The sequence below is a fragment of the Mchenga conophoros genome, linkage group LG23 (assembly GCF_057382185.1).
Source record: "Mchenga conophoros isolate Kocher_MC1m ecotype Shallow Benthic linkage group LG23, M_conophoros_male_GT1.1, whole genome shotgun sequence".
Taxonomy (NCBI): domain Eukaryota; kingdom Metazoa; phylum Chordata; class Actinopteri; order Cichliformes; family Cichlidae; genus Mchenga; species Mchenga conophoros.
Window position 1 is genome coordinate 20,288,641 of NC_140547.1, and position 19,876 is coordinate 20,308,516.

The following is a 19,876-nucleotide window of genomic DNA, read 5'->3' on the forward strand; positions in this document are numbered from 1 at the left end:
CCCGTAGCTGTGATTGAACAATTCAACCTTAACCGAGCAGCCGTCGACCCCGAGCTGCCGAACGCCATAACGATTGACATGTTCCCGGGCTGCGATAACTACAGCGCCATGTACATTGTGACGCGCAAACAGAGTAGGCTCACGCCCGAGTACGGCAATAGGATATTCGGAGAGGCCGCAGCGTTGGGTATCGTGGAGTCGGTGCATCCACCCGGATACATGTCAGCCTCCGAGCGTTACGAAGTGGCCATCAGGACAGAGAGGATGTATGTGTTGGACCTACGGTGGAGGGCGTTCGACACCAGAACGAGATGCGTCCACGCCATACCCAGGATCAAAGGCATGAAAGCCATCTTATGGTCTAACCACAACGGCGACGTGCAGAACACAGAGTGCAAAGTGTTGAGTTGGCTCTTTGGCCACTCCAACGAATTGCCCTCGGACGTGCAGATGGTAGACTACACTGCCGAAACTCTCGGAGTCCGGTATATACTAGTGGACATGGACACATTCACCGGCGTTTTACCGCAGCCTCCTCGCGCCGGCATGTCGTTTTTCACACACACACATTTCACCGGCGATTTAGCCGCAGCTACGGCCGCAATCGGCCATGTTACGGGCCCTAGAAGCAGGATGGGCTCGCCTTGTCAAGGTAAACCGCTCGACGTCTGGTACACGTTACCCTCAATGGGTTCGTGCCATCCAACGCCTTACACTTGTGGCGATAGATACGCAGACGTGAACATAACAGATGAGATGAAGGCAGACTTGATCGAATGGACACTCAAAACAGACGCCGCTGACTGTCAAGGCCTTGCCGTTCAGCACACACTGTATTACCGCTGGGAGAACGCTCAGTACAAGATGATGTTGTGCCACACTGTACCAGACGCAGACACTTTGCTTAACATGTTCAGGCTTTGATCGTCGTATTGTGCGATACTCTAAGTTGTCTCCTTCGTTTGGTGTGTGTGTGTGTGTGTGTGTGTGTGTGTGTGTGTGTGTGTGTGTGTGTGTGTGTGTGTGTGTGTGTGTGTGTGTGTGAATAAATTGCCACTGCTGGGGCTACCATCAGACAAAGACTGAGGTAGTACACCATCAGGCAAAGACTGGGGTAGCACTATACACTATTTATAAAGCACACTATCATCTAGTCCATACTGTTTCATGCTTTGTATTTCAGGACAGTGTCATGGCTCAACAGGATTATGGTGTTGCAGAGTGGAAGCGCATTGCCAAAGCACTGCATTCTGGAGCCTTGCACAACGACGTGACTTTCGAAACGACCCAAAGCGCTCTCGACCATCTGTACTATTACCAGGAGTCATACATCGCCGCGGTCAGCGGCCATGACCATGGACAGTATCGTGATTTCTGCTACATTCATAAAGACAAACCGTGTCGCACTCAACAATGTCAACTTAAATTGAGTGCGTTTTTTTCCGGAGTAGCCACTGACAATCGATGCGCATTGTGCAATGGCATGACAATGGCTCCGAGCGCCGACGGAACCGTCGCCTACGGGGTCGAGAACGGAGGACCGTGGTGTGAGATGTCGGATTTGGAACAGTTGTCTCTGAAACACTTGGAACACTTAGCTGTGTACCACACGCCATATTTTGTGATGTTGTTTCTGGAGTCAGTGAAGAACAAACGACACGTGTTACACAGCGATCAGGCGAGCAGGCAGGAACTGGCGCTTGTCATCTACAGCAAGTACAGGCACGGAGAGACGCCATTGACCTTTCACGATAGACAGAATAAGGATATCACTTTCCTAAAGCTGTGGTGGAGATACACGAACCGACAAAGCTCTAAGGTACTGAATCTCAAGATCCCTTATTATCTTGAAATACCCAACACCACAACCCACGGCACGTGGAACCCTGTACACAACAAATTTGCAGATAGAACACCGGAGCCCCTCTACTCGTTTGTCAAGAGTGCGTGCATATGCCGCGACGTGTGGTGCGAGGACGACGCGTACAACGCTCCGCTATGTACGTCTCCGACATTACAAAGCATTGCACGTGCAAATAACAACTCTGTCGTGTATTCGCTACAGACACCCGTGCCTAAGCTTCACATCGATACAGTCTTGGACGCCGCTGTGACAACGTACAACACCACAGATTGGGAGTCCTTAGATCTGTCGCTGCCGTGTTGCAAACCGCTCGCCCCCAGGCTGGACTCGCTGGTGTTGGAGGAGTCTGTGGACTGCACCGTGCTGTCACTGCGTGCAATTGTATCATTACACGAGATCTGGATTCCTCTCGAGTCGTGGCTGACGCGGGAACGCTATGACGGCAATCCCATTCTACCCGTGACCAGGCACAGGGTTGCCGCGGGCGTGTTGGGCTGCTTCAGGGATATGTACGAGAAAAACACAGTGCCTCCCAGGCAACTGTATGCTACCCACCGAGACTTGATCAAGACGTTGCTAGTGAACACGCACACGTGGGACGTCGTGTCTTTATTACCCTATGTCTGTATGAGTAAGATGTACAGGGCAGTAAACAGTGCGGCGGACGAGACGAGCCTGAGGAAGGCCTGTTGTGGGATAATGGTGCAGGTATTGCTACCCCTCACCGGTGATGTCGAGAGTGCAGTGGCCGGTTGGTGGAGTAGTGACGCGTCGGACAGTGCCCATACTATCGAGTCGCAGTTCTTACTCTTGTGCAAAGAAGGCTTCCGTGATCTGAGCACTTGGGACGCGTTACAACCCGAATCGTTTGGCGTCCGATGCGTCTCGCTAGTGGACAGCGGCTATGTCTGGCTGGGCGACAGCGTGACGGACGACAGCGTTATGAGAGATCGGCTGTCGGAGATCGGCCTGACCGAACCTGTCCGCGTCACCGTCATCGAGATACCACCGAAGCAAACCGTGCCATCTGAAGGATCTCTCAGAGGACTGACAAGTGCACTCACAGTGAACGCTATCAAACCCTGATGCTATAAAATATCTGTTTATGCTTTGATTAAGTCGAAGATCAATTGCTGTCTGCGTACAGAGTTGTCTTCCCACACGTGTGTTCATTAAAATCATTGTTTGACCAAGAGCTTCTGGACCAAGGGTGGTTTGTACTCTCCTTCCTCAATTTTGAACCTTAACATTTGGGGGCTTCGTCCGGTGGTTGAGGAGGGAGAGAATTGGAGGTGTAGACGGAGAAATTCGGTGGTCTCTGAGGTGGTCTGACGGGCAGACATGAATTCCAGTGGTCAAAGTGAGTGGGCATAAGCCGGCTTATCCAAAGGTAAGGCACTACCTGTTGAATTATTTCCAAAGTGTGCCAAATTGGACATGATAAAATTTAAGTCTACTCACTGAAATTACTGGTGGATGTCTGTTTTGATTTTGATGAAAAATCTCATGAGTTGAAGCAGTTAGAGTTCTGCTAAGAAGAAAGAAGAAATGAAAGCAGTTAAAGTCTGCTAAAGCAGTTAGAGTCTGCCAGGAAAAGTTTAAATACTGGGTTGAAGTCCCAAAGAAATTGAGTTAGAGTCTCAAGTAGTTTGGTAGGGAATTTGGTCATTTTGTGGGTTAAAGTCCCGGTTGGTCATTAGGTCAGACCTTTGTTGGTCAATTTGTGGGTTAGAGTCCCCATTGTCCATCAGGGTAGATCTGCCTCAGTCATACACTTGTGTTGGGTGTTGATTGTTGTTTCAAAGTATTATAAATTATTCTAGGACGGCAGTTAGAGTCTGCTAGGAAGTGCAGTTCTCGGAGGTAACGCTCCCTCCCGGCCAAGGACGCTTGGCCCTGACCTATCGGCGAATAGGGTTAGTACGGTCGGCAACCGGGGAGAACTTGGGAACCTCCAAAATAGCTAGGAGTTAGAGTCTCCTTACCATTTGGAACGGTACCTGCGCTTTTTTGGTCAGAAGAAGTTGGACTTCGGGCGTGTAACTTTAACTTAACACTTCGGGGTAAGCCTTGGCTATGAAACGCCAAAAATAGAGCTTCAGGCAAAGTTTGGGTTGGTTGACGCTTTTAAATTGAGTTAGGGATTTTAGAGATGAGGCCAGAAACAGTTAAAGTCTGATACTGGTTAATTGGTCGCAAAAAACTCAGGGAGTTTATCCGCTGGGCGGTTATTTTAAATTTGTCGAAATTGTGTAGGCGCTAAAGCTGACAGATCTGACAGTGGTTGTAAATATAAGATGTCTTTGTAATATAAAATAAGAGATCTCTGTGTGAAAGGAGTCTGAGGCAATGCTGGAGCTATTTTTAGACGGTGTGTGTGTGAGTGAAAATGCAAATGAGTAAGCAGTGAACTGTTTAAACCACAGTTGGTTTTACAAATACTGCTGCAAACATTGTTGAGTGTGTGTTTAAGATGCCATTTATGTTTATTAGAGGACTATAAATAAAGTTTTGAGTTGCCGTAGTGGATGTATAGTAATTGACTGAGTTTGGAGTTAGATATATAAATATATTGAGTGCACTGTATATACTTAAGACTAACACATTACTTTCAGTAGTAACTTTTCTCCAGCATTAGTTGCTGGTGTGGTTTATTTTTTCAATTTCTTGTGTGTGCGGTGAGAATTAATGGAGGTTTCAATTTTTCGTTTGTTTGTTTTTTACTTGCTCTTTCTGATTATGACAAGCATGTCTAAAATACTTTTAGGAAAGCATATTTTGAGTGATTCTAAGTGTGTGAATGCTGTGAGTAGTAGGCTTTGAGGGATTGGGTGTGAGGTGTACAAAATACTAAATAATAATAACACTATGAAAGTTGATAGTAGAGTGAGTGCAAGGCGGTGTGTGAACAGAGGAAGTCTGCAGAGTGTGTGTGCGTGAAATAAGGGTGTATTGTTTTTACATCAAGATTTAGTAGAACTAAAGTAGAACGTTACAAACAGATAAAAAAAGTAAAATGAAGAGAGAAAATAACTGACAATCACATTAATGAATAGAAAACACACATACACAAAGTGCCATATGTGAAATTATTTTAGGAAAGAATCAGAAGTGAGATAGTTTAATATAAGATGCAATGAAGGAAGCAGCTTACACTCCTTTAATTTCCAGAGCCAGTGTGTTCCCTCCCCTGCCCACTTGGGCCCCGTATCAGGCGAGTATGGAAGGCTGGATAGCCCATGACGGGTAAGATCCCACCTCGAAACCCTGGGACAACCTAAGGCAGGCACAGTCACGATTACTCGGCCTCACTCAGTCCCTGTGAGCTCAGACTCATGGGTGAGATGAAGTGAAGAAGATGGGACCTCAAGGGTAAAGCCGCTGGGCTAAGGCGAAGGGGGTAAGTGGCAAGTGGAGCCCTACCTTCTGGCTGAGGACAAGGAATGCTGTTAATCAAGGTGGGAAATCAAAATTTGGGTTAGTAAATTTGGGAAGGAGTAAATTGACTGTTTAAAGGTAAAATTATGAAGGAGTCTGACACACTGCAAAAGCAACATATGCAAATTGACATACACAAACATAAAATACACTTGAGTGAGTTATGAAAACAAAAAGTGATTAAAGTAATTTTAGATAAGAGTGACTTAGAAGTGCTCTCGTACTGAGTGATCAAAACCAGTGATCACTGTAGAAAGAAATAAAATAATTTAATAAGGAGATAATGTTTAAACATATGTTTCTCTTGTTACAGCAACTTCTTGAGATATGACTCAGTATGCAAATTAGCTGGAGTGTGTGTGTGACTGAGGAAGTGACTTTCAGAAGAGGAAGCATGGCAGACAAGAGAAGTACAGATTTGGGTAGGAAATAGTTTATAGTTTAGTGATTATATGTTGTCGTAAGGGGGTTTTATGCTGAATTTAAGTATGTTAAAGGGGGTGATTTTTGTGTGCAAATTGTGTGGTTTTAATGAGACTTTCGGTGTATTGAGGAGGTGAAATTATGTGGTGGCAAGACTTGTGTGTTTAAGGTTGTTGAGGTTGTTGTGGTGATGGGTTGATTCTGTCAGTTAGGTTTGGGTTGTTGTTTTTGTTTTTAATAGAGGGAGTTTTAGGAAACATCGACATGTCTAAAATTGGGCCCATTATTTTGTAACAGTGCACTTAAAGAAAACCTGTCAGGTGATTTTGTTTTGTGTTTTGTGAGCTAATAATCAGCTCTATTTTTTTCATTTCTGTTTTAAGCAGGCCTGCAACAGTGAATAACGGCGCTGAAAATTCTCGGGAAGAGCAAATATAAGGGGGCTTTCCAGATTACAATTGGCTGAGGAGAAAGCTACCTGTGGGGACTATTCAGGTCGTAATTCCCTGTAAAAAGGATTTTATGCGAGTCAATCCAGTCCAAAAGCATAAAGAAATATTTTCCTATGGAAAATAAAAAATGACTGAGCTCATTTTGCTAAAGTGAAGTGGTAATGGGATGACTATATCAATAGCTGTTCTCGATTACTCGTACAACTTTAGGACAGCTTTATCCGACAATGAAAGGGGTTATAACCAGATCCACACAGTGGCCGACCTGCAGTTCCAAAGCTCCCGACCTGCAGTTCCAACGCTCCCGACCTGCAGTTCCAACGCTCCTGACCTGCAGTTCCAACGCTCCCGACCTGCAGTTCCAAAGCCCCCGACCTGCAGTTCCAAAGCCCCCGACCTGCAGTTCCAACGCTCCCGACCTGCAGTTCCAAAGCTCCCGACCTGCAGTTCCAAAGCTCCCGACCTGCAGTTCCAAAGCTCCCGACCTGCAGTTCCAACGCTCCCGACCTGCAGTTCCAAAGCCCCCGACCTGCAGTTCCAAAGCCCCCGACCTGCAGTTCCAACGCTCCCGACCTGCAGTTCCAAAGCTCCCGACCTGCAGTTCTAAAGCCCCCGACCTGCAGTTCCAAAGCTCCCGACCTGCAGTTCCAACGCTCCCGACCTGCAGTTCCAACGCTCCCGACCTGCAGTTCCAAAGCTCCCGACCTGCAGTTCCAACGCTCCCGACCTGCAGTTCCAAAGCTCCCGACCTGCAGTTCCAAAGCCCCCGACCTGCAGTTCCAAAGCTCCCGACCTGCAGTTCCAAAGCCCCCGACCTGCAGTTCCAACGCTCCCAACCTGCAGTTCCAACGCTCCCGACCTGCAGCACGGAGCAGCCGACATAGCCACGAGAGTGTCCAACTGACAACTGCACACCCATAAGTACACCGCGCAATAATAGAGCAAACCTAGCATTCTAAAGTGTATCCACATTTGGGTTGGTAGCAATGAGCGTGGACAAACTGCAAGCGCACAGGCACAGCATCATCGACAGTTGCTGCTTTGAACCTGTAATATACAAGGAGTTCATTCGTCGTTACCCGGACACCGAGCTATCCAGGTCCCTCGAGACCACGAACCCCGTAACGCGAATCCGGGTACTTGTGGATTACTGTCTTGACAACGATGAGCGTGCCGAGGCGTTGCTTAGTATACTACAGACTCACTGCATGCATTTGTATGCCTTGCTAGAAGCATAGGACCCCGCATATAATAACATAGCAAACCTAGCATTCTAAAGCGTATCCACATTCGGGTTGATGACAATGAGCGTGTACAAACTGCAATCGTACAGGCACGACATCATCGAAGGTTGCTGGTGCTATGAACCTGTAATATACAAGGAGTTCTTTTATCGTTACCCGGACACCGAGCTATTCATGACCCTCGAGACCCCGAACGCCATGAGGCGAATCCGGACACTCGTGGACTACTGTCTGGACAACGATGAGCACGCCGAGGCGTTGCTTCGTATAGTACGGACTCACTGCAAGCATTTATACGCCTGGCTAGAAGAAAACGGCCCGAAAGGCCCCCTAGGTACCATTGACAAACGCACAACTTAAAGAAACTGGAGACAGTCTGTTGGTGTCGTATGTGTTTCATTTTGTATCATGTCTTACGTTTTGTTTTTGTTTTGTTTTGTTTTTCACTAGAGCGAACCAAAACCACTCACACCTTGACCCCTGCAGCGATGCTTGCCTTGGGGTGGAAAGGGAAGGGACTCAACGGCACCGAACTAATGGAGGACATGGAACTACACCAGTTGTTATCCAGAGTCACCACAATCCAGGACGCCGTTGAGGACATGTGGGCAGAAGGCGTGATCCTGACCTAGGAATACGAAGAGCTTGTTCTCGCAACCAAGATGTCGTGTCAGGAAAACACAATTCGCAAGATGCTTAGTGATCCAGACATACCAGTTGCTACAAAGCACAGTATTGGCCTGATACTCATGTCACATAACATGCACATATACGGACTGACGGACGAATGGAAAGGCTATAAAGTGTTTCGAGCTACAGACTCGTAGACTGCGCACCGTAACCAGTGAAATGTATATGTGTCGCTCCCGATGTTATTGTGAATGTGAATGTTGGCAACAGCAAATAAAATCAAGGTGACACACACAGGGTTTGTGTGGTTTCTTTTATTAGTGTGGTCCGATGTTTATGTTCACAAGTCATGTAGGTACACTGCATGTTACACAAAGGACATTCTTAGTAGGTTTATCATTGCTTCCATAAGCACCGTAGCCGGTGTTGTCGTTGTTGTATGTTACACACAGCACAGCTCAATTGTGGACACGCCTCACTGAATCCCATTTCATCTCTGGCGTTCTGGATACCAAAACAAAAAGGTGTTCCACTTCAAGGCGTCTTGGTTGGTGTCACACCACAGCAGGCAAGTAGCTTGCTGCGATTCCGTCTCACGGAAAACATCACCTAAACGAGGCACCACACTAAAGCGGTCATCCACCAACTCCCGTAGGTCTTTGTCGATCGCCGCGCTTACGAGTTTCCAGCGGTTGTCTTCAAACCGGCAGTCGGTGTGTCGATCTGCCTCTCCTGGTATCCAGCTGAGCGTGAAGTATTCTTTGTAAGCTTTCCACAACTGCTCAGTGAAGTGCTCTATATCCATCGTGTCGTCTTCCATCAAAAGGGTCAACGTCCACCCTAAGTCAGCGGTGCGATCCACTTGCACGTACCACGGCCAGCACACGTAATCCCTGTTCGTGTAATATCTCGACCAAAACTGACACAGCTGAAACCCGTCCGTGCTCAGCGCACCCAGGTCTTCCACCTCCAAAAGCTTTATATACGGCAGTAACGTGTACAGTTTAGGCTTCTCGTCCGCGGTCATCTTGATCGTCATTGAGCTCGAGAGCACGTGCCTTTTCATAATTTTGTCTAGCCTGGGGCTGTAGAGTCTAGAGAGTTTGTCGATCTTAGAGTCGGGGAACGCCACCCTGGGATGGCGTACGGTGAGTCGATGAGTACCTGGCATTGTAACGACGGTATGCATGTAGTGCGATGTGTGTGGTGACAGTGTCTGTGTATATATACCTCGCAGGAAACATAAACAACACATTTGAAATCCGGCGGTGACATGGGAGATGTACGCACCATCGGAAGGCTACCCTTTGTGATTGTCGTCGTGTGCTGTCAACTGATCAACGCCACGGACGATCTCACTGCTGTCACAGCAGAGAGTGGGCAAAGGGTTGTGACTCTACCGTGTCGATGTTCATACGCGAGGTCCGTCATTGCCTGTGTGCAGTGGAGGAGAACTGATTTGATGGATGAGTAATATTCTGTTTTCTGTCCTTGTTTTGTAAACCATATGGCATCTGTGCAGCACAAATAAAAGCTGAGACATACTGTTATTGTGTGGTGTTTTACACTGTTTCATTTGCATTGAAAACGCAATCATACACTGAGCTGGGTTTGATTCCTTTATACACCAAATGTCAAATGAAAACCCCCGTACAAGATCACAGTGTACGTTTGTTTATTCACAAATAGATCAGCGTGTTGAGGTTACATATACAATTTTATATCACAAGTAAAATGGACTTATCGTGGTGGTGGCTTTTGCAAAAATATACACACACTGCATGAAAAGAGCATGAAATAATCCCCTTTGTCCCCCCCCCCCCCCCCCCCCCATCAGCAACGCCTTGCCACTATGTCCGGTACCTGCTCGGCTAAAAACTCATCTGGGTAGAGCTCAACGTTCTGAAGCTTGCGCTTTAGCAACTTGACAGCAGTCTGAGATATACCGTTTATGTGGAAAATCGGGGTTATGCGCACCCTCAGAGGGTACGGGTTCATCTTGAGCGTGCTCTCCCACTCGCTCTCTCGCCCGAGGTCGTCCCCTCCTATCTGCACGTATTGAGACTGTCTAGATATAGACGACAGTACTTTCTTCTGATACTCTGACAGCCCTTCCGTGTTACACCGTGACGTGCTACCACCAGCGCTAGCTCCTACACCAAAGCCAGAGACTTCGACTTTAGCTCCCCTCTCTCTGCAGCGCTCAGCAGCATCGTTCAAGCTGTTTTCAGCGTCCTTGTTGCAGGTAGAGAACACCTCAAACGAGCTGTAATATCCACCAACCTCCACTGAGCTTACGAACCCATAGCCCCAAGTGTGGAGGAACTCATCGATGTATCCGTCTGGGTTGCTGTTAAGCTCCTTCACTGACACGCGGAGCGCAGTGGTGGGTTCGTAGGACGAGAAGGTTGCGCTGCCCACTTGGCACTGATACGAAGATGACGAGACTGACATTTTGCTGCTCGAAGACACCGTCCTCTCCATCGACCTCTCCACGGCATCAGTCTTACTGAACGTCACTTCGGCCGAGGCACACCAGCAAAGGACCCCGACACTCCTGCGTGACCAGAGTCAGAGTCCTCGGTATCATGCGATTGCTTGAACTGCGATGCGTCACCGGATGCTCTCTTGTATTCTCTGCTACCTCTCAGACACCTGATGGCCTTGTGGAACTTGATACGGGCGGGCACCACGAACTCGTTTTGTGTCCTGCATCTATCCAAGAACCCCGAGAGCGCTACAGCCTCCAAGTTCCCCATGCCTTTGCTTGTCACAGTGTAGCCCAGTGGAAAGGTGTAAACAGAGATGGTCGAGTCGCAATAGGTCATCAGCAATCGGTCTGTTATGTACAGAGTTCCAACTGTAAGTGTGCTCAATATGGAGACAGACGCGACAGCATACAAGACGATAGTCACTCGGACCCCCGCTATCTTCCGCTCACCGATTCTACGCACTTGGTCACAGTCAGTCATGGGTTCTTCACGATTAGGTGTATCGGAGATGACATTGTCGGCATGCGACACAGTAAGCACAAGGGCAGTCTGTGTAGCTGGTCTTTTGTTGAGTCGCCTAACAAATCCTGTGATACAGTCGTTGACAGCCGATAGTCCAACACGGCATTCGTTCCCAGCGCGCGCACACACAACGCGTAGCGCACTGTGATATCTGAAGCTTAGGCCACACATCAGCAACAGCACAAGCACGACACACACAGCAGAGATAATCCCCGGGGTTGATGTTCTCGCGTCAGAGTCCTCAGACAGAAGCGCAGGTGCCTGGGTAACGGCAGCGGGCTGTTCAGATTCAATGCAGGTCATACATTCTTCACTAGAGCAGTGGAATCCATGCTCACACACACATGTTAGCCGTTCTTGTGGGTTATACACAATGTACTTGGGCTCGTATGTGTCGGACCACATGCTTTGCCCATCCACAAATTTAGGACGCACACCCGTTTTGCAGACAACCGCAGTGTCGCCGCCAGAAGTCCAACACATTACACACTGCGTCTTGAAGCGATTCAGGTGTGAACACACTGGAAGGTTGTAAGGTGAACGATTCTCATATAGTACGCGGTTATTCTCATCTTCTACGAATGTAATGAAAGGTTGTCCGTTCAAGAAAAAAAATGCGTACTTTTCGCTGGAAAACAACCTTCTGACTGTAAAGTTTTTGTTGGGATCGCAGTAGGGTTGTGATATACAGCTAGTCAGTCTGTTGTGTACGTCCATGTATTCGTATAGGTGACAATATACACACCGCGGGTTATCGCAATCCCCCAACCCTGCCATTATTGAACCAGGAGGGCACAAGCAGCAATAGTTGGTGTCAGTCATACAGGCCAGACAAGTAGTTCCACATAGAAACATAAGCAAAACACGCATCATGTCTGCAAGCAATGATCAGGGAATGCATCCTCATAGCATTACTAGCCCCAGGTTGCCCATATTCAGCCGTGCTGCAGGTCGGCTGGCTCCGTGCTGTAGGTCGGCTGGCCTGGTGCTGCGGGTCAGCTGGCCTGGTGCTGCGGGTCGGCGGCTCCCGACCTGCGGGTCGGCGGCTCTGACTGTGATTAAATACTACCCCAAACGGGCCGCTTTATCCCAACAGTCTGCCACTGCTGAGAAAACGCAACAGCTTACGGACATAACGCGTTTCCAGACGTAGACATCAGAGTCACGCAGAAGCATCTCCGGTTAATTTGTCAACTATGAAGACAGCGGTCTACACTATCCTGTGCTTAGGAGCGTTGTTCTACTCCACCAGCTGCAGTTCGACCAAGAAGAGCTACAGCGCGACATGTCTGAACGGTGAGACTGTGACAGTGGACGCGTCTAGTGTGGGCCGCACGTCCACGTACAAGACGTACAAGCGACTGGTGTGCAAAGCCTGCGCCGTGCAGCGGTGCGACGACACCAGGCTGTTCAAGGGGTACTCCAAAAAGGACGACAACGGTAGAATCCTCACCACCAGCCTGGAAGGGCTGACGTTGAAGAGTTACGGCTCGACCGAGGCCAAAGTGTCATACAGATGCCCCAACACAGAAACCCTAGGGTCCGCTCAATGCCAAACCGCGCAGACGCTGAAAGAGTGCCTGGTGAAGCTGTGCCAAGAGTGTTCCTCGACAAACTGCGAGGTGTACGCGGGCTCGACGAAGGTCAGCTCGGGCAAAGTGGCGGTAGCCAAGGGTGTGTATAGGATCGACACAAAGGCCTCGACGGCAGAGAAGCTGAAGAAGAAGCTGGAGGCCGTCAAAAGGATTGCAACGTCCGATAAGGCAAAGGGGGCAGCTAAAGCCATAGGAGCCGCCGTGGTCAGCAACAAAGATGTCATCGTCAAGTTCGCCAAATCCGTAGGGGTGCCCGAGGAGAAACTCGCGACCATTCAGCAGATAATCAAAGTGGGAAACAGCCTGTACGCGAAAGACCTAAACGGCGGACTCACAGCCCTGGCTGAGCTCACGGGTCACCCTTTGACCGAAGAGGATGAGAAGACTATCGACAATGACATGAGCGAGGACGAAGAGGTCGAGTATTCTGGCGTGTTAGCTGCTCTGAAAGAAGAGGCCGCTCGCGTCGAAAGCGGGCGAGACTTGTATCAAGACGGCAAAGACTCGTTCTTGGCAACCTACGGATTGTACATAGCTATCGCTGTAGTCGTTATAGTAGCGATAGCCAGCTGCGTGTGCTGTGTGCTATGCTGCAGGAGGATGTGCTTGAAAAAGAAGAAAAGGGTCAACGTGGACTATAACTTGCAGCAGCACAATCCGCAAGAAATGACAGGGCTGTAAGAAATGATAACGCTGAATATTGTGTGTTACAATTGTTTTTTTGTATTCCATATAAAGCATGCCAATGGTCATGAAGTATTGTGTGCGCCATGTACTAGTACACGATGGTACTCTTGTGTTTTCGTACCATGTTTGTATACAACGGAGACCAATGCGATGAACATTGTAGCCTGCGGAGGAAGATTTAGTCTTATTTGGTTGTATCATACATACAGCCTAACGTATTACATGTAATCACCAGTGTCACTGTTTATATTGTTGTCAATGTACTCCTATGGGTCGAATTTTACACTGTTACATTTTGTATTGTTGTCAATGTACTCCCATGATATCAGCGGTTACGTTGTTATACCGTTGCGGTGAAGAATGTAAAATAAAGCAGAGTCCTATGAAAACAATGTGTTGTATACACAGATGTCATGGTTTACGGTCTACGCTATGTTCTAGAAAATAAAGTGCAGTAACAATCAATGGTGTCTGTTACCACCACCGCCGTACAACACACGCATGTCGTCCGATGTTGTTAGCCATCCGAGATTCATTGGGTCCTCAGGACCCCCAACCGTTACGCGTTCCTCTGCTAATGTACAAGTTAGAAAAGAAACAAGCCGTGTTCAGTTGAAAAAAAAAGTTTAATGTTGTGTCGTAACACACTCAAACAGAATAACTGATACAACACTGAATCTGGGACACTTGCCGCCACACATACACGTAAACACAACAGTAGAGGTTTTATTGAAACATAGATCATTTCTTGAGGCATACGAGGCACTATGTATCAAACTCCAGATGTCTCATCTCCTAGCCCGTGGTGTTGTGGGCAACGATCGGTTTGGTTTACAATGTGTCCAGTCCTCCGTTTTCGTACGATACACACCACCACCAGACACAAAGCTACAGTGCACAAACACAACACTGTTGACATTAAGGCCCACGGCAAAACAGCGTTCGGCCAGTCAAGTGCGCGAAGAGTTTGGCGATCCCCCGCTAGCCAGTGTTTGACAATGTGATACCCCGTGTCTTCCTCCGACACGTCGCAGGTGAAGTTCCCCGTGTCAGATGGTAAGATATCCACAGCGATGCGTCGTTGAAACGTGTCATCGTCGTTTGGGAGAGTGTCAAACACCTTAAGTCCGTCCTCAGTGTCGAGAACTCGGCCGTTTCTCATCAGCCTCATCGCAGCCGTGTTTGTGGAGAAACCAGAGGCCAGACAAATCAATGTGACAGTAGTGCCGTTTGTCTTCAGCGTAAACACGTACACGTCAGGGGCGGTTGCCCTTTCTCTGGGTCCCCGTTTGCTGTATTCAACAAACCTAGTCAACCACTCGATACACTCGCCGCGCAAGTAGCTGATGGTGTATTTGGTCAATAGGGTCACAGCGTTCCATTTGTCCGCGATGGTTTTCGCCGCTTCGGTTTCAGCCGACCACCTTCCTGTGACATAATCAAAAGACATTAAATCGTCACCATCGTAAGCGTACTTATCCACCCCACTGACAAAACGCAGCCTCTCCTCGGAGGGGTTCGTTTCCCCGTGACATCCGTGCAACCACTGTAGAACATGTAGATCCCCATCGGACGCAGAGTGTCCTGTCCGAGTCATCACGACATCTAGGTTAACGCCAAACCATTGCTGCTTGCTGAGTCGACTCTGCGTGCCCTTAGCCCAGTAGTCACTAGTTAAGTGTTCTCGAGCCCAGTTTGTTGTGGGGGTTTTCCGTCCATGGGTTGTCAGTGTCAAAACGGTCAAAGGGTTTACTGTCCACTAGACCTATTGCTGTAAACTTGTGCACACCCGGCAATCCAAGGTCTGCGGACAGCGCTGTATAAATGTAGATCAGCGAATGAGTTGCCGAATTCACTGTCAGCATACGAGTGACAAAGTACAAAAACACATACCACGCGTCCATCGTAAGAACTACCTCAATTATGTGCGGTGTGCAAATGCAAGTGAGTCCAACTCTCCCAGTGTTCGGGCAAATACACTCGCCAACGGTTCGGCCGTCTCACAACAAAGCTCGCTGTCCGACCGACAATCCCACCCCCAGCTATCGTGTTTCACATCGACCACATATACCCAGCTAAGGCCTAGCCATCCCCACGTGCGTCGGTCTTTTGTAAGAAACGAACGCTGTAACTGCGAGGTCTCTCACTTATAGTTGTCCGATGTGTGTGATTTTATATACAAGCACAGCACGGTAAACGCAGTAGCGGGGTGTGCGTGTTTCACCACAACGGCGTAAGTCAGTGTTTGTGGTGTTAGAAGAGCGGACGGACTAGGCTGAAATGAGAGTCCCACACATATCAACAACAACATGTAACATTTCACGTAGGTTTATTATTACAAGCAGTGTGATAACAAGCCGATACAATACAATACAGTGAACACTTTGCCTCCGTTCTACTGTTCGGGGTACCAGAGCCTAAGAGTTGCGGCCTTTCGCCTCGCATCCGTGTCGTTGGTCTTGCACCACAGAAGACAGTCGCTGCCGTTGGGTTCCGTCCGAAAGACCTCTCCCAGACGCGGCATGACGGCCATCCGCTCGTCGACCACCCTTCCAAAGTCACCGCGTTCATCCTCGATTGTGACACACACAAGCTTGTCCTCCTCGGCTTCATATTCGCAGTCGTCGTACGCGGTCTCGGGGTTTCGCATGTCACCCCACAAGCCAGGCTGCTCGACGACCCATCTCGATCCGAAGTAATCCCTGTAAGCAAGCCACAGCTGTCGAGCGAGCGCTTCCGCATCCGCCGCCGCCTTGCCGTCGTCTTCTAACAGCAGTGTTATACGTGATCCCACCGCGGCCACTCTGTCCACGTACACGTACCAACGAGCCCATCCGACCACCAAAGCCTTGAGCTTGCAATCGAGCCAAAACTGCACCATGTGAAATCCGTCAAGGCACAGCACACTCAGGTCTTCTAGGTCCATAAAGTCTACGCAATCGGGCGCCATTTCGCCCCATTCCTCCGGGTACTTGATCCTCTGTAACATCTTGCCAGACAACATGTGTATCTTCAGGATCTCGTCGGCCCAACCGTTATACACCGTCCAAGGCTTTGTCATTTCTCCGTTGGGGAACACCAACCTCGGGTGTGTTAAACGTATGCTGTGCACTTGCGGCATCACTGGCTTTTGCTCTGCTGCTGCTGCTGCTGCTGCTGCTGCGTTATACACCGACACTGTCACAGAGTGAGCTTCACTGTCTTGCAATCACATCCATACAGCTTATATAGCATCCCACAGCTCGACACCTACCCAGGTTGGGGATAATGTACAACGTAGGATGCCGTCTCAGACGCGTCCGTCTCGTCGCACGGGTGTCCAATGTAGCACTTTCGCTCTCCTTGGTTTCGGTTGGTATTGAATCGCCAAAGGCATCACGATCGCAGGTCTCTGGATGTCTGTATTTGATACAGAACGTAACCACAGGCGGCGAAAGCGAGGAACGGCCCTGACAGTCTCAGAAGCAGTGAACTATACATACCCACACATAAGCAGTACCGGTCGAATGTCAGCTCTTATTGTACCTGCCCCCGTACCAAAATGAGCTTACGTTCAGATGACATAGAATGCGCTTGAATTTGTAGCCGGTGTATGAGAGAACACAGAGACCAAACACAGAGGATCACACGCAGAACAACAGAATGTAACATTCCATTTAGTTTATTACGGTCAGCAATGGTGATACAATGCACACAGTAACATTTGTGACAGCCCTCAGTCCACCGCAATCCTTTACGTGGCTTCCAAAAACATCAGGTCGTTTGTTATATTGCTATCAACATTGTGGTGCGATCAGAAAAAGACACACATCAGGTCAGGTTTTTATTACAGTCAGCATTTGGATACGATGAAAAAACACAACAGCAATACAATTAAGCGTAAAGCAGAGAGTGTGACACGACGATAGGCTGCCCGGCACACTAGCCGCGGTCTAATCTGTCGATTCTTCTACTGTTTGCGGGTACCACAGCCTAATCGTCGACGCCTTTCGCTTGTCATCAGCGTCGTTGGTGTGACACCACAGAAGACACTCTCCTTCGTGTCGTTCGGTCCGATAAACCTCGCCCATACGCGGCATCACGGTCATCCGATCGTCAACCACTCGCCCAAAGTCGCCTCGCTCGCCCTCGATGGAGACACACAGCAGTTTATCCCGTCGGTTTTTGTATTCGTGTTCCCCATACATGATGTCGGGTTTACGCGTATCCCCCGGCCGCCCAGGTTGCTTGACAACCCATTGCCATTCAAAGTATGTCTTGTAAGCAAGCCATAGCTTCCTCGACAGGACCTCCGCGTCCGCCACCGTTTTGCCCTCGCCATCTAGCAGCAGGGTCATACTCCATCCCACACCAGTCACCCGATCCACGTGCACGTACCAACGAGCCCATCCGGCCACGAACGACTCGAGTTTACAATGAAACCAAAAGTCCACCATGTGAAAGCCGTCTAAGCACATGTCGCTCATGTCTTCCAGGTCCATGAGGGCTATGTGACGGGGTGCCATCGCAGCTAACTCTTCCGGGCATTTGATCCTGTCCAACGTGTTAGCAGATAACATGTGTGTTTTCATGATGTCTTCAGCCCAAGGGCAGCACAGGAACCACACGCGGCGTATCTCGCTGTCCGGGAGCCCCATCCTTGGGTGCACCAAACGTACGCTGTAGACCTGCGACATGACAGTATCTGTGTCTCCGTTACACACGGCCGCTGTCAACCCTTCGTCTCAAAGCGTCTGATGGCAGTTGTGGATCTGTCCAGGTTATATACCGTTCTCAGTAGGGGTGAAACAGCGGAGAATAACCCAGGCGGCCACCGACCTGTGTATATGTGCTATGCGTGCTGTTGTACTGGCGCCGTGTGTCGTGTAGATGTACGGCTGCGGTACAAAACGCGACACGCATCCCAGCTTTTCTAGCGCTATTCACAACGGTGATGGTATCGACAATGGCGAACCTGGTGTGCGTAGTAAGCGATCCAGCCCGTTCCTAAGTTGTTATGTCTGAGCGCTGGTTCTACAGCCATCATCAAGGCCACCTATCCGAAAGTAATCGTGGTCAAAGAACACTCAACCGCTCGATGTCTTTTAGTGAAAGAGAACGACCTTAGAGGAAAACTCATGTACTGACACAATGAAGACCAAGCGTCAAAGTCTGACTACTAGCCCCTTTCCCCGTTCCGCACGACGACATACGTGGCTCACGATGGAGTCGTTCGATCGCAACGACAAGAAGAAGAAGAAGAAGAATAAGAGGATTCGCCTCTCCCAAGCAGACCACGGTACGCTCGAAGAGCATGTACAGGAGGTGCGATCGACACCGGGAACAACAGAGCGCCCCGAACCAGTGCAGGGTTCACCCGAGAAGTACTGGGACAGATACAAAAGAAATGCAGCGGTTCAAGCCGTGGCTCCGTTCGACAAGACGTGCACATATACCGCTTGTAATGCTGCAACCAGCACCCGCTACGCTCCCGACGTAGCCCACGAAACGGCACGGCGCAGAACAAACACGGCGAGACTCGTATTCCAGCACTACGAATGGATTTTCGATCCACCGCAACCAAGTAACCACCATCACGATCAATGAACAGTCGCAGCTATCCCCAACAAAGCACTTCGCCAAGGCGGTGGAACGGGACAGCGGACGTCGAGTAATATCTTATGTCAATCGAGAGTGCACCGTTGTCTGTGTCGTTATCTGTCTCGTACCATTTGCTACCTTTCAATAGAATGTAATGTGATGATGACGAGGAATAAAGAGCAGTGGATGCAAAGATATCGTTCTATCATGCGTTTTGTTTTTTGTCTGTCACACAAGTTAGTGTCTCTGTCGACCGAGCGCCGCATCGAGAAATGCACAGAAATGGTCGCACACAACGCACAACGTCAGTGCGATTGACATGCTAGTAACCCCGATCGAATCCCACTAGCGCCAAGCAGAGTACAAAATGGGGGTCCGTGGTCCAGATACCCCGGGTATCCCCGGGTATCCCCGGGTATCCCCAGGTATCCCCAGGTGTCCCCAGGTGTCCCCCGCGAGCCTCGCCTTTCCGTCAGCGACCGCGATCCTCCTCGCTGAAATAAGAGCGTTTTCGCGCAGGCTCTATGGCGCGCGGCCAACGGAGGCCGCTGCTAACCCTGATGCACCCGCCAGGGGGAGAGCGGCGGGGTCGGGGGATGCGGGTCCCCCGCGGAGGGAGGGAGGGAGGGAGGAGGTTGGGGTCGCGAGATCCCCCCGAGGGGATGGGATGGGATGGGATGGGATGGCGGGCTCGGGGGGGGGGGATGCGGGTCCCCCGCGGAGGGAGGGAGGAGGTTGGGGTCGCGAGATCCCCCCGAGGGGATGGGATGGGATGGGAGGGGAGGGGAGGGGAGGGGAGGGGATGGGATGGGATGGGATGGGATGGCGGGCTCGGGGGGGGGGGATGCGGGTCCCCCGCCGAGGGAGGGAGGGAGGAGGTTGGGGAGAGAGAGAGAGCGAGCGAGCGAGAGAGAGAGAGAGCGAGAGAGAGAGAGAGAGAGAGAGAGAG

General features: G+C 49.6%; 1 pseudogene; it reads right to left on the reverse strand.

The window, feature by feature from the left end:
* Positions 1-14,135: 14,135 nt before the first annotated feature.
* Positions 14,136-15,251, reverse strand: LOC146547122 (major histocompatibility complex class I-related protein 1-like; annotated as a pseudogene).
* Positions 15,252-19,876: the final 4,625 nt, after the last annotated feature.